The sequence below is a fragment of the Falco naumanni genome, chromosome 4, assembly GCF_017639655.2.
Source record: "Falco naumanni isolate bFalNau1 chromosome 4, bFalNau1.pat, whole genome shotgun sequence".
Taxonomy (NCBI): Eukaryota; Metazoa; Chordata; class Aves; order Falconiformes; family Falconidae; genus Falco; species Falco naumanni.
This window is the reverse complement of record NC_054057.1, coordinates 86,477,283-86,489,865: the sequence shown is the minus strand read 5'-3', so window position 1 is coordinate 86,489,865 and position 12,583 is coordinate 86,477,283. Positions and strand designations below refer to the sequence as shown.

At 49.5% G+C, this 12,583-nt stretch overlaps 1 long non-coding RNA gene across 4 annotated transcripts in view; it reads right to left on the bottom strand.

Annotated features, from left to right (window-relative positions):
- Window positions 1–12,583, bottom strand: part of LOC121086399 — a 40,308-nt gene that overhangs the window by 4,594 nt on the left and 23,131 nt on the right. For all 4 annotated transcript variants that reach the window (XR_005827347.1, XR_005827348.1, XR_005827349.1 and 1 more), the window contains exon 3: window positions 895–2,286. This is a non-coding gene — a long non-coding RNA (uncharacterized LOC121086399). The remainder of the gene's footprint in view (window positions 1–894; window positions 2,287–12,583) is intronic.

The following is a 12,583-nucleotide window of genomic DNA, read 5'->3' as shown; positions in this document are numbered from 1 at the left end:
TGCTGTCTGCAAGGCAGGCAGAGTGGTTTCAGGCATTTCTTGTGCTTAATTACACAGGTCCAATGGAGTCGTATAATTTAAAAACATATGCCATTATTAAACATGGTCTTGGTTTTTTGATGTTGCAGAAGGCTTATATTCATCTGCTGAGAATTAGGAGGTTATTATTCTGCGGAAGCTAATCCAAATTGCCTGTTATCCATAGGCAGAAAATTAAAGGAATATTTAAGCCCATTCCACAGATTACAAACTTGGTGGCATAGCTCTGCAACCAGTAGTATTAGTATCTTGCATTTGATAGTTGCCAATAATTTAAGTCAACTGTTTAACATCTGGCATTACTATATAATGTCTGGCTTAAGCTGTAACCTTTTTTCCACCCCCCCTGCTTTTAGAAAAGCTTTTTCTGCTTTAAGAGAATTTTGATTACTAAAGCCCTTCCCAGGACAGATTTATCCCGTGATTTAATATTTTGTGATGGAGTCTCATTCTGAATCAGTTGAATAATTGGCAGTGACTTTGGTATTAAACTGATTCATTATGTACATCCAGGCCCTTATATAATTTTAACATTATTGTCTTTACAATTGAAACTCCTTTTAGCCCATTCAAAAGTATTGGAAACATTCTAGTGATCTGCTTTGATTAAAAATAAAGTGCAGAGGATTGGTAATGATTAGAGATGGTCTGCCTTCCCCTCGGGGGTCACCCTCGACTGACAGGCACTGCTTGGCTCTGCACAGCACCAAGCACAGGCTGATGGCCCCAAACAGCACATGTTCGCTAACCGGCAATAACTGATGCTGTGTGGCCCATGCGAGGGGACTTGAACTGTCTCTGTCCAAGTGACGAACAGGAAAACACGCCGATCACCCCACCGAGCACCGGCAATACCTTTTTGCTTGCTGAGCATTGCAGTCCTGGCGTGGGTCCAGGAGCAGGCGCATGGCTGCGTGCAGCATGCAGCAAAGCTGTGTGGGTGCTGCATGTCTTGCCAAGCCCCTCAGGTAGCTGGGGTGTCCTTCCCGTGATGGTGGCGGCCAGGGTGTCCTTCCCGTGATGGTGACAGCTGGGATGTCCTTCCCGTGATAGTGCCCAGCAGCCCTTGCCTCACTGCAGGGTCTCTGCTCAGTCTTGGAAGAAAATACTGTGCAGAAAATAGTTATCTTCTTTTAAAATAGTTATCTTCTTTTTTGCAAATCTCTTAACGGCAATTAATAAATCTGGGCAAGAAACCTAGGGATTGCATTAGAGGAGATTTACGGCTCTCATCACCACTGAGAGACTAACGGAGGGTGAACAAGGTGCTTTGGGTAAAAAGTAAATGTAAATGGGCCAAATCCCGTCTCTTTTGAAATCAATGCTACAGCTGCCATTGCCAGAGCCTGGCTGTCACCCAATGAGCTGCTCCCCGGTGGGAGCCCACGGGATGAGTGGCCATCGCAAGTCCTGAGGAGTCCCGCCGCCGCCACCCGGGAGAGGAAGGCTGGGCGCTGCGGAGCCTCGGCATGCCAAATTAAAAGCTGTCCATTTCACACTCCACTCTTCCCCGGCCTTTGGCAGGGGCTATGATATAACAGGTTTTGCATAGCTGCTAGACATCTTCCTAATAGTATCCCCTGTGAATTCTAAATTTCAGTCACAGCCTCTAAATTTTCATTAAGAGCAGTCACACAGAGAGAATGATGGATTAGATTTTATTGTTGGAAAATCTCCAGATAAAATTAAAGTGCTTCTTTCTTTTCTGAAACCTTTACCTTTCCCCTGTGGTGCCCTATAAATAAGGTATCAAATAATGTTTATCCTTTTGAATTCTGCAATCTTACATGTTTCGTGCTTACTCCTGGGCACTTTCCTGCCTCTTCAGAGATGTCACTCTTCAGTTCAAGTCCGGGAACAGACGTGCTACCTCATGGCCTTTGCTTTGCTGCAAAGCAGCCCAGCTGTGTCCCAGCAGCATTTAGGAGACTTCACTTAACCCCAGGCACATATTTGTAAATACAGCAAGGTCTCCTTCCCTTTCCTGGAAGTCCTTCTTTCATTTCCTTCCTTCTTCCCATCCAGTTCCCTCTGTCCTTTCGTTTTTCCTGAGCTCTCCATCCTCTCTCATACATCAGCTTGCAGACAGATGAGACGCGGCTTCGGTACGCGCCGCGGCTGTGGGGCCTGGGCTGAGGCACTTTCTGCTGGGAACCAGCCGCTGCCTCCAATAGCCAAACCATGATAAGTGGTATCCGCTCCCACTGCCCCTGGCCAGCAGATTTTTATAGCAGATGTTGTTTCTTCCTACAGTGAAAAGGAGAAAAAAAAAAAGTATTCTTTTAGGACGGAGGTCTTAAACAGTTTTAAGATGCTTTTAGTCTTCACTAACTCAAAAGCAAGAGCCCTGCAGGCACTTGGTAGGAAGTGTTCGAGAGCTGGTAATGCTGGCATGATTCATACTGGTGTCAGCTCGTTTAAATTAAATTCCATGGGGATTTATCCAGCAAAGGCTCTGAACAACTTTTAGACAGCATCCCCTACCCCCACACCTCTCACTTCACAGCATCTTAAATTAATACAGTGCAGAAAGGCCAGGACTGTACCAAGACAAAGGGCTGGCTGGGAGAGGAGCTTTCTGGGCTCCCAGACGGAGGGAAGGGTCCCTGCTTCCCACCGTGAGCACAGCCAGCCAACAGCCATACCCAGGGGCGAGAGAAACGCAGTTTTTCTGCTGAAGTAACACAAGTCATCATTGCTAACGGCGGTCTCCATGTCTTGAGCTGCAGTCGGGGTCCCATGTGGGGACTCAGCCCTGGGGACTTACTGTAGTTGACCCCAAAGGATGCCTCTCATCCTTGGCAGGGCTGCAGCCAGCAGCAGGGTTCCCCCATCCCAGAAAGCCATGGCTGGCCCCACCAGCACCCACAAGTGGGTCACTCCCGGAGCTCTTGCATGCCAGCAGTATATTGCACTTCCAGGCCGGCTGGAGCCTTGGAGCAGGGTCAGGGCCCCCTTCCCAGCGCCTCTCCTGCTGCTCCTTCCCCATGGCACAGGCTGTTACATTGGGCTGATGGGCCATTCCCGCCATTTCAGTACATTTTCCTCCTGATTTATCCTACTTGGATAGGAAGATAATCCATGCCACTGGAGAGCCAAGCCAGCTCCTTGTCTCAAAGGTCCTCCTACTCGCATGGATCGGTCAGGGCTCAGCTGCCTTGATGTCCTTCCTCTCTGCACAGAGAAGGAGGAAGCATTTCCAAAAGGAACAAATTGCCCTTTTTATAATGCCTATTACCAGGAGCATGCAAGGGAGCTATCAATCAGCACAGGTGATCAGCGGTTGTCAAGGTCATTAAAATCATAAGAGTTTGAGTAATTTACACAAGCTGGGCATCAGGCCATTGGTTTTTCACTCCAGTTTTGATTAGCCACCACTGACCTAAGGGCTGGTTAAGACAGTAAGGACCATAGGCTCAGCCTACCGGCACCCATGGCAGTTGTCTCTATAACTGTTTTCCTTTGTAAAAAAAAATAATAAATTCTCAGAACTCTTCTCGCACCAGTGGAAAAATCATACATCGGCTGGGAAACAAACAGAAAAGGATCTGAGCCTCATCCTCTCTGCTGCATTTTAATGTCATCCCAGAAGAAGCAGTGCTGCCTTGGCCACTTGCAGCAGAGGGAAGAAACCTCGCCGAGTTTACTGGCTACTTTTATTGGTTCATCTGTGCCACGTTTTGCCGGCAGCTGTGCCAAGAAAACACCGTGGCTTTCCAGAGATGAGGCCTCAGAGAGGCAGAGGTAAGCCCAGGAGAAGAGTGAAAAGCTGGAAAGAGGAACCTTGTAAATTTGGTACCAGCAAGGATGGAGGGATGCCAAAGCTGACCGAAATCTGCCACGAAACGAATCAGATCGCAGCCTTCCCTTCCCCGCGCAGAAGTCACGACGCCCACAGCTGGGAGAGCGGCCAGTGTTATTTTTGGGCAAGATTTATGCAAGTTCCAAGCAGAGTCTCAGCGAAAAGGAAACGAGGGGGAGAGATGGAGGTTTCTTTTTAACAGAGATGTTGGAAACACATGGGAGCCATGAGCAAAGAGTTAGAGCACCTACTCCGGGGTTGAATACCTCTGAACTGGACAGACTGGGAACTGCAGACCAAACGCGGCTGTCCCCTGCTAGCTCCTGAGCTGCAGTGACAAATCTGAGGGGCAGCTAAAGCAGGGTCCCCACCAGGCCTGTCCCCAGGTCCCCCTGCACGTGCTGGGTGCCAGATCACAAGGCCATGCTGCTAAATTGCAAATACCACTTAGCTGAGCAGAGGAGGCAGGATGGCTTTGGCCGCTTCATCTCCATGGTCCCGCTGTGGGACAGCGAGTCAGAGCACGGGGCACGGGGAAGCACAGGACCTTGAGCTCCGTTTTCATTTGGGAGGGAGGTGTTGACAATTTAAATGCCACGAGTGATAGATAACTGGCAGCGTCTTGGGTTCATGAAGTCACCGAAAAGCAAAAAAAACCCCCTTTTTCAGTGCCTGTGGTAATGATCCAGTTCTGGGTTAGAAGTGACTCAAGTGCAGACGGCGTGATGCAGGGCACGCTCGGAGCCGGGATGAGTGCCTGCGGGCCGGCACGCTTGGTGGGGTGTTCCGCAGGGATCAGCTGGACAGCATCCTACCCTGGCACTGCTGGTGAAGTCACCATGGCTTTCTGCCCCTCTCCTTGTCCCGCTCCCGAAAGGATGAGGTAGAGCAGCTGTACCTCAGTGTGTCAGGCAAAATATCATTGTCTTCTTGCCTGCTGCCTCGCCAGGGCCCCGACATCGCAGGCACTTGGAGGATGGGTTTGCTGTGCCTGGGCTGAGCTGTTCACCTCCTGCCCTGTGCCAAGCACACGCAGAATTGAGCAGAGGAGCTGAGTTGAGAGCAATTCCTTGCTGGAGGAATTTGCTCACGGATAAAGGTGTGCAAGTAGGTCCTTCTGCCTGCTGGTCCCCCATGTAGGAGCACCAGTGGTACCACAGCTCCGGCACACACCATGAAGGTGGGGTGTCTTACGATAAGAAGGAAGCACTTTCTTTTTATTACTTGGTTGTTCCTGGTGTTTTGCATCTGTTAGGCATGCCACTTCTTAAAAAGAGGAGTGGACCAGCTGCTGCTCCGTGGAAATCATTACCGGAGTCCTTGTGGGTATGCACACCTCTGCATCCACATGGCCCTGCACTTCAAAACTGCCTCAGGCAGAGGCTCAGCTACTCTGAAATCACCCCATGCTTATGGAAGGAGTCCCAAAGCCAACAGTTCTGGGGCTCTGTCCACTGCCCCCAACACCTGGACCATCAGGATGGCAGCCCAGCATGGTGTAGGTCCACTGACGTCAATAAACTGTGGCCACTGTTGACCCCGTTGTTACAGCCCTGGAGCCAAAGGCCCTGTGTTCCCCATGGGCCCCATCCATAATCTCCTTGGGCCCACCTACGCACCACCACGGCTAGGAGACCCTGAGAAAATGCCATGGGCTGGTGCTGGGAGCTGCAGGAGCCTGGTGTTCCCTTCTGGGAGCAGGACATGCAGGGTCACAGCAAAAGTCCCAAGAAGTTGAACCCCTGGGGATTACAGAGGGATCTGAATGTTGTTTTGATAATACAGCCTAGTTTTCTCTTTCTCTGGCTAATTCTAATCTCAGGCACACTCAAGATAAGCCTCAAGATGTTACACTGAAAGAAACAGGCAGCTCAGAGGACACGTGTGGCCTTATCTTCTCCATGCATTCATTTGAATAAATCTGTTCCAAAGGTACTTTACATAAACATACTGAAGGACAAACCCTGGCTCACCTCTGGGGAGTTTGTCTTATCAATGAAGTCTATAGGAGGCTTTTAACCGACTCACAAGGGCACCAGCGTTGCCCTTAGGAAAAGGCACTGAAAGTCAAAACCCCAGGATGCTGTTCCACTCATGCTCTACCAAACCATCCCTCCTGTGCTCAGCTTTCCTGTTCATCAGACTCAAGTAATTAATACTGAGTAACCTGGGATTTTACAAGTCTCAGTGAAAGGTCTGTTATTTACTGAGATGGGGAAGTTTAACTTGGAGAATGTCACGTGAAAGCCGTTGTGAGTGCAAAGCTTTAGGAACATTTTTATCACATTGAAGCTAAGTGGTTTGTGGCAATAAAGAAGTTATCTTCAGGGAAAAACCACCAAATTGAAGCTATTCCTAGATTATTAGCTGGAGCAGATGTAATGTTGTTTTAGCATGGTGATGTGTATGAACAAAGACCAAAACTCAGCCATGTATCCATGTATCAGTAAGAACAAATATCCTTGCTAAGAAACTCGTTATGGAATTTTGGAGAGAAAACCCATTTTTGAGGAAAACCATCCCAAAAATGTCTTCTATTTTTTTTTTCTCCATCAAAAATAAGGTTCTGATTTTTACCAACAACAATAATGTTAAAAAAGATCTGGATTAACTTGAAAGCTATTTCACTTTCACTCCATTTCTTTTGCCCCTCCACAGGGAAATCCTCCGTGCACAGTTTCCAAATGTTAATGAACAACAGTCCTTTTTCTGTACCTTTTAGGGCCTGATTCACCATGATCATCCATAAATATTACTTTAAAAACTTTCCTGAGGAACTCCCGGGGGCCGTGAGAGCAGCCGATGTCAGGAAATGTCAGATATTTCTCCCTCTCCTCCTTGAGATGCTGGTAGCGTGGTTGGAAAAGAACAGATGCGTTAAATGCTCAGAGATTTACGGCACCCCCCACACACGGGAACCATAAAACGACAATTTGTTCAATTTCAAAAGCAGACCTCTGCCCGTTGCAGGACCTTTCATCACTGTTTATAAAGCTTGGCTTAAAAAGCTCGGGATCTTTTATGATAAAATGGACACAAAGTTCATTTTTCAACCACTGCAATACCTAGAAGATGGAGATGGGTGCAGCTGGAGGGGGGAAGGAGGAGAGGACAGGGCTCTCGCAGAAGCCCCTCACCGGCCGGATCCTGCCCTGGGCTTGCTCCTGTCTCTCTATGGTACAGAGGTATCCCGTACTGGGCATATTTGAGGTAACAGGGCCAGGAGGGGTTGGAAGCCTCAGATTAGCAGACTGAATGGTGTGCAAGGTCTGCTCCCAGATTCTCTGTGAACCTCAGGTGACCACTGATGGACCTCGTACCTCTTCCCGACCTCCAGTGGGCACTGGGAGGATCAACATCCACTCCTGACTAAGAAATGGTTTGGAGTCGTAAGATGAGAGCATCAGTCCAGTCTATCGAAACCTGGCCTTGACGAAGGTGTTTGTGCAAAACCCCTGAAGACCAAAATCGCTGCCTTGCCTCTTGTTCTTGACCCAGTTCCCCCATCGCCTCTGCATGTCAGAGCAGCCTTCAGGCAGTCAGGGCATGCTGCCTCTTCCAAGAGACACATTGCCAGCCCCAGAGCAAAAGGAGATTTTGGCATTTGGCTCAGAGGGTTTCTTCACCTCCGCAGAGCCCACACGTGCTTAGTTTCAGACTCAAGGTGGCCCCAGACTGAAGCACTGGATCACCCCACCTCCCTACCACAGACCTGTGATCTCCACAACGTTGGTTTGGCTCCCAGCACTGAGCTGGGTCCTCCTCTGGCATCCCAGCCCTGGAAACCAAGCAAGGAGTGAAGCAACGTTACCCACGTAATGGATGAATAAGAGCAGAGTTCTGCATTTATTGCTGAAGTAGTTTGAAGTGATTGTAATGCAGCCAGATTTATTTCTTATATACAGTGGTGGACTTATTAAACTTCCAAAGGAGCTCTTTAAGCTGTCATTTGGGGTTTAATTGCTGAATATAACAGCTTGCTTCTAAAAGGCTGCCATGGAACAGCCCTCCTTCCACACACCGTCATCTCCTGCCCAGACAGAGAAGATCCCCAAAAGCACAAAGGGTTAAAACTCTGGCCTGCCTAGACCAGTCCACCCCCTCCTCCCCCAGTTTGCAAACAGTAGAAAGGAAAGGATTAGAGGGGAGAGATTTATGGACTAGCCCATCACAGAGCCTCAGTTCGCACTCTGATGATGGGGGAACAGCCCCGCTCTAACAAAGGGGCTGTAAAGCATGCCCACCAGTAAACTATCTATTGGGGGGAGCCAAATCCCTCCTTGGATTATTAAAGGCTCTGCGAGTCCTTGGAAAGAAAGGCTGCACCTTTTTTATTGCTGCATTATTAATAAAGAGCTGGTGAAATACTTACTGCTGCTCTGTAAATCTTCCAAGGGCAGGAGTAGGTTGCACAGACATTTGGGCTGGAAGGAAATGGAGGGGCCATGGGGCTTGACCTACATCCCCCATCTCAACTGTGGCGAGTGTCTCTGGAGTGGCAGGAGCCCAGTTCCGCTCCCAGCGTGGTGTGGACACGCTGCAGGGAGAGGAGCTCCATGCCCTGAAGGCCCCTGAGATGTCTTTTGGCAGCTCCATCCCCACGGCGCTGCAGCAGAAGCTGTGCAGGGAGAGGTCCCCAGCCTCGGTGAGTGGGTGGGATGGCCCCATGTCACTGTTCCCACCAGCCTGTGGGTCTTTGGATCTGTCCCAAGGGCTGGGGAGCACCAGTGGCTGTGGGGATGGATCCTGGAGATACAAAGCCGCCTTGCCAAGGTTCCACAAGAAACCAGTACTGTCATTCATAGCTGTAACTTTCATCTAACCCCATGCAACATTTCGTTTAACATCTTCAGATGCAGTAACTCCTTCGGTTCACTACAGCTCACCCAACAAGGAAGGTCTGAATGACCTTTTAGAACATTTTTTCACCATTCTATAGGTTTTTTTAGCAGAGGAGGGAGGATGTAATGCAAAACCAAAAGTACTACATTTAAGCGAGAGATGGCAAGAAAAAAAAAAAAAGTCTGCTGGCACTACCCAGCCAACAAGCAGCTGGTGCTGAATACGGGTTCAAACCAAACTATCATCCATCAGATCTGGATTTACAGGGGAGGCTGAGAGGAGGGAAGAACTTGCACTTTTACAGTTACTTGGCTCACATCATGAGACCGTTCCAGGCTGGACACCCAGAACCTGTCCCCCATGCAATGAAAATCATTTGTTCTCCCACGCATGTGCCCTATTCTGACACGGCCATGAAAACCCTGCTTGCCTGAAGGCAACCACAGTGGTGGAGGGAGGACATCGCCCATCCCCTTGCTCAGTCCAGGGCTCAGCTTCCCCCGCGTTAGCACCTGTTTGGAACATGCATCCCCCAGAAAGCCTGGAGTGCTGAGACCCGGAGGAGTTGGCTGTGCTTTAGAAAAAGCAAAAATAAACAAACCCTCATGACTACCAACAAAATCCAGCCCACGACAACAACAAAAAAAGTTTCCTTCCTAATTTCAGCTTCTGGTCATAAAATTTTACTTTCATGTAACAGCATGAAATCTGCACAACCGGAGCAGGGGTTTTTAATAAAAGGCAGAGTTGATGTAATATCCAAGCCAAGGTGTTTTTATAAGCCAGAAGAAGAGAGACAGAAACACAGAAGGAAAATAATTTTCTTGAATTCCTTCCAGAAAGGAATTTTATTTAGATTTCCTTTAACCATGCTGAAATTCTCCTTCCTCTTCTTGCATGGGTTTCCCCCCTCAAAAGCTGTCTCTCTTAACCAGCAAATCCAAGCCACTAATTTCTTTTTGCATCTCAGCCCTAATGCATTTAAAACATTTGCACACCGAGGAACAGAGTCATTTTCAGCATGCATTGGGCTCCAGCTTGCCCCAAAACCCAAACCCCTGTGGTCCCTGGCCTTGGAGGAAGGTGCGAAGTGTCTTCCAGCCAGGATAATGTTCCTCTTCCAACACCCGGGAAGACGGCGGGAAAACACTTCCCATGTCCCAAACTATGAGGTTTGAGAAGAGAATAATGTCTGCTAAAGGGCCAGAAACAGCTCTCAGCTCAGTGAAAAATGACTTCCAAATGCCCCCTGCCCTGGGGATTTTATAAGGGAAGATGGATCTTTCTATCCGTTTTCCTTTCTTCTTCATTTTTCAACTCTTGACCTACACTGTGAACAGAAACCTCCCGGCTGTGAGCCTTCGGCAGAGGAAATGCTTCCTCCAGTTCATTTGTCTTCGGTGGTCTGTGCAGCTGAGGAGATGCATGTGGCCGAAGAGATGCTGTTCCCAACCCTGCCCATCCTGCCTCCTCCGCCCTGGCTGCCGCAGGGCTGCACCTGCGGCTCCATTAGCAGGGATGGGACCGGCCATCTCTCACCTGGCGCTTTGCGACTAGGAAAACAAGAGCCAGAGCAGCCTTGGCCCTGCTTTTGGGCCCACACAGCCCAAGACAAAGAGAGGATGATCTTTTTTAATAAAGTAAGAGCCACGTATTTACCTGGGCGCGAAGGACCAGATCATAGCGCTGGGAAGGGTGTTGCTGGGCATTGCCTCCTGGATGCTGTGGGTCCCAAGGTTACTGCTCTGGGTAACTCACACAGCCAGCCCCGTTCAAAGCATCCCTCCTCTCAGGTCAGAGCATGACACTAGTCACAAATGCCAGACACAGATTTCAAATGTCTTAAAGCCTGTGATTCCCAACTCAAGGCTCAAGGGCAACGTGCTGACACAAGATGTTCTTGCTTCCAGCATCGTACATGATCATTGGAAACCACCGTGGCAATAGGCCCAACAGGGAAAGGATGGTGTGGTTTGCAGCACCCTGTTTACGAGATAATCCAAGCTGGATGCTTGGGAACCAGTGCCTAAAGGTTTCCAGATGAAGAAATTTCTGCTTAGCACATTATTTATAATTAGGGTGAAAATAACTAAGATGGGAGGATCTGTACAATTCAGATCTATGGGAGGTTCTTTGTTGCATCTTAGATAGCCCCAAACACACATTGCCCTGGATGCTGTCCACCTCCAGGCATGGAGCAAGGCTGGAGTGGAATGGAGGGGAAGAAGGAGTGAAGAGGGGCAGGCCTGGGTAGTCCCCCCCACCCCCCCCCACCCCCCAGCCCTTCCCCTCTCTCGGTTTCAATGTGGGGCCCGTCTTTTCTTAACTGTTTTTCAGAGTGTCTCAAGCATGACTGTGGTTGGGGACCTCTCCCCGGTATCCGGCAGAGCCATTCCGTGCAGGCAGCCCAAGCATTTCGCATGGCAAACAGGAAGTGATGGATCTCCGGGAAAGCAATTTATCAGCAGCTGGTGACCGGCGGGGCTGAGACCCTGGCTGCACTTGTTCCTGGGCCACGCCATGGAGCTGATGGCATACGCAGGGGGAAGCACAGATGTCAGCAGCACAGCCACCGACAGCAAGATGGATGATACCTCAGGACAGGGCTCACGCACCTTTGGCTCTTTGGTACACATACTGCATGACTTCCAAGCTGGATGTGGAGAGGAAGAGGCAGTGTCCATCCTCATCCCAAATTCCCTTCACGGGAAGGTGGAGGTGAGGCTGGACCACATCCTTCAAGTCTGGCACCAGGGCCAGCAGCTCTTGTCCCTTCCCACCTGGAAGATAAGCAGAAATGTCCTCGCAAGGTTTTCTCCTTTATGGCAGCTGCTGAGAGGCTGCATGAGACGGGGCCCAGCAAGCCCACAAACCGGGCTGTCCCCAGCCAGGAAAAGGTGGCTCTGGGTGCAAATTTAGGGATGGGAGAGAGGCAGAATCTGAAGACCCCATTAGATTTCAGTGCCATGGCTTCTATCTTGGACTTTGCTGTCCATTTAAGAAGTAGGAGATTTTAGTCCCAGGTTTACAAGCTGGGCCTGTCTCTTTAGAAAAATAAAATTTGAGAAAAGAATTTTTATAGGACAATTTGTAGCTCTCCATGAAGGCTCGAGAAAGCCAAACAGCACGGCTTGCGGGGCTGCAGCTCGGCTGTGGAAATGGACACGGTGGTGTCCTGCCTGCCCTCTCCCTCTTGCAGCAAGTAGTTTCCCTCGGTTTACAGCAGCCCATGCTCCAGGGGAAAAAACAACAACTGCCGCTGTTATTCTTTATGAAGGCAGCAAGAGGGCTGAATAAAAGAGGCTGCATCCAAATCACAATATGAGATGAAAAAGACATCCAAGCTCCATGGCGCTAGATAAAACAAAGCACACACAAAAAGAATCAAATGCTGAAATATGTATTTCTTGTGGGTATGAATAGAACTGTCTATGTTTGCCTTGGAGACAGGGGGAAGGAGGCCAAACGGTTTAATCTCAGCAGGTATTGCTTTTCAGTACAGAGACATCGAGCAATTTAAAGACCTCCTGCCAGGCCATTTCAGCAGTCACACAGCCGCGCTCCCTCTGAGCTGCTCCATGCTGGCCCACGGAAAGGTCGCCCCCCCTCTGCCACCCATGGACAGGTAGATGCTCGCACACCTCTTGCCCTGCCACAGATGTTAGCAATAAGAAAAGCCCTACAAGTTCAAGGTAGCAAAGCAGCCATCTCCATAAGCTTCATCCAGCCTTTGCCCGGCGCTCCCCAGCCTGGCTCCCATCACTGGGCTGTGCCACACCAACTGGGGTGCCCTCACTTCTCTGGGCTCAGGGACTTTGGATTGGAGGGTAGAGGTGGGAGGCAGTGGGATTTGTTCTGTAAAGCAAGCACCAGAGCTGGAGAGCAAACAGCTGCTATCAC